Source organism: Engraulis encrasicolus, chromosome 12, assembly GCF_034702125.1.
Source record: "Engraulis encrasicolus isolate BLACKSEA-1 chromosome 12, IST_EnEncr_1.0, whole genome shotgun sequence".
Classification (NCBI taxonomy): Eukaryota; Metazoa; Chordata; class Actinopteri; order Clupeiformes; family Engraulidae; genus Engraulis; species Engraulis encrasicolus.
Genome location: NC_085868.1, coordinates 38,666,628 through 38,669,127, shown reverse-complemented (window position 1 = coordinate 38,669,127; position 2,500 = coordinate 38,666,628). Strand labels below are relative to the sequence as shown.

The following is a 2,500-nucleotide window of genomic DNA, read 5'->3' as shown; positions in this document are numbered from 1 at the left end:
ACAAATACGCTGATTTAGTCGATACCTGGAGCCAAATATGTGGTTAGAGGTGTCAATAATGACTTCAAGCCTTGCCATGCTGGCCATCTAAAGCAGGTGGCTTTATTGAGCGCACCTTTGTGGGTGGTAGTAGCAGAGAGAGTAGAGAGAGAGAGGTTCCATTGGCCCATTGTTTCCTGGTTCTATTATGGCCCCCCTTAGGCAGACCTAGGCAGACCTAAGGACTGTTCTATTCATTGTAGGAGCATTATGACACGCCCCTTTAGGCAGACCGGAACCTGGTCACGTTAGGTGCCCATAGAAACCTATTATGTTGGCATATCTCTATAGAATATCTCTGGTAGTAGTGTATGTTTGGAATAATGAGGAGGTCTACAGTTTTAGCGATGGAGCAACCTGCAAGTCGATGTATGGTAGCTGAACCTGATACCAAAAGCTGGAACAGTAAGTAGACAGGAAGTGACATGTCTCACCGTGTGAACATCAGATACCCTCTCTTCACCGAACGCAGGTGTCTCAAAATACAATATTCGTGTCTTTTGCTGCTGTCTCGATGTTGAACAGCAGACAGGACGGTCCTCATATCCTGCAGAATCCTGTCATGTTGCTCTCCAGCAGCAGACGGTGCAGACCTCATCTCACCTCATCTGGAGAAGAAAGCCTCTCGAGATGAGATGAGATGAGATGCTAGCTAGGAGCCTCTGTGTCTCTCTCTGTGACAGGAGACAAGACAGAGAACCGTGCTCGTGCGAGCCTGTGTCTCTCTCTTTCTTTCTGTATGAGAGGGTCTGTCTCTCTGTCTCTGTGTCTCTGTCTCTGTCTCTGTCTCTTTCGCTCTCTCGCTCTCTCTCTCACTCTCTCTCTCCCTCTCCCTCACTCTCTCTCTCTCTCTCTCTCTCTCTCTCTCTCTCTCTCTCTCTCCCTCCCTCTCTGTTTCTGTGCCTCCCTCTCTGTTTCTGTGCCTGCTATATTTAACACCACAGCATGTCAGTAATAATGATTCACTAGAGCGGAGGGAGGGGATTGATGGTGTGGAGAGTGAGCCTGCTGCTCCTGGAAGGAGAGTGTAGTTTTCCCCTCCAGTTGTGCCATTTTTAGTAGCTCAGGCCTAAATCCAGGGACCTAATGTACAGTAGACGGCAATGGTGTGTACGCAATGGGACACTGAGGATCCAGAAGGAGTAGGAAGAGAAGAGAGTTGTTTCCCATTCAATTGTGGCCTCTTTAGTAGGTTAGGCCAGTGTTTCCCAACCTATGGGTCGGGACCCACCTTATGGGTCGCCAAAGATCCACAGGGGGGCGCGGAGCCCTCTTGATTTTAAGGGGTTTCATTTTAAATATATATAGCCCATGTTGAATAAAAGACAAAGCATTTAACTAATAAATGCATAGAAGCAACAAATTGTAAGTGCTACATTAAACATTTATTCTATATTTGACCAAAGACGAATTGAGGAATAAAATAACTAAAATTAGTTTTCGCAGGAAACAGAGGGCATCTTGTGACTCCATCTCGTGCGGGCGCTCGCGTGGGTCACCAAAGCTTACAATAGTAAAAACATGGGTCCCTTAAGAAAAAGGTTGGGAAACACTGGGTTAGGCCACTGACCAGGGACGTGATGTGCACTGGGACTCCAGGAAGGGGAAAGTAAGAGTTATTATTATTGCATTACACTTAAGCTGACGATTTTTTATCCAAAGCGACTTAGTTATTTAGGTACAGGCTATTGGATACAAGCTCTGGAGCACTGTGATATTAGGTGCCTTGCACAACGGCACTTCAGCCATGGACGAAGGTTGCTGGTAAGGGTGGGATTTGAACCTGCAACCCTCTGATTTAAAGGCAAGGGTTCTAACCAATTAGCCATGGCTCTTTCCCCATTCAATTGTGGTCTGTTTAGTAAGATAGGTGAGCCGTAAATCGGGGGAACCTGAAAACAAAGCACCTGAGTAGAGAGATGGTGTGAATACAGGGACTCCTACGCTTTAGCAGAAGAAGGGAGAGGGTTAGAGAGTACTGCCCTTCAATTGTGCCCTTTTTTAGTGGGTTAGGGCAGCTTAAATCGAGCGACCTGAAAACCAAACGGTGCCGTTTTTAGCAGGTTAGGCTTGAATCCATGAACTGGAGGGAATCATAATGGTATGGCTACTGTGCCCTTTTTAGTAGGTCAGGGTGGCTTTAATCCAGGGAGCTGAAAAGCAAACTTTGGCCCGTTATTGCAGTGACGCCACAAGGGCCAGGCATGCACACCTCGCGATCAATACTCTGCATTGTGGGATGTTGTTGTAGGAAGGATCTGGTGTGAAAGTAAATGTTGAAGTGTGCGTGTGCGTGGGTGGGTGTGTGTGTGTGTGTGTGCGCGTGTGTGTGTGTGTGTGTGTGTGTGTGTGTGTGTGTGTGTGTGTGTGTGTGTGTGTGTGTGTGTGTGTGTGTGCGTGCGTGCGTGCGTGCGTGCGTGCGTGCGTGCGTGCGTGCGTGCGTGCGTGCGTGCGTGCGTGC

At 47.9% G+C, this 2,500-nt stretch overlaps 1 protein-coding gene across 1 annotated transcript in view; it reads left to right on the top strand.

The window, feature by feature from the left end:
* raph1b (Ras association (RalGDS/AF-6) and pleckstrin homology domains 1b) overlaps nt 1–2,500 on the top strand; it is a 102,762-nt gene that overhangs the window by 38,092 nt on the left and 62,170 nt on the right. The gene's annotated exons all lie outside the window — the stretch shown is intronic.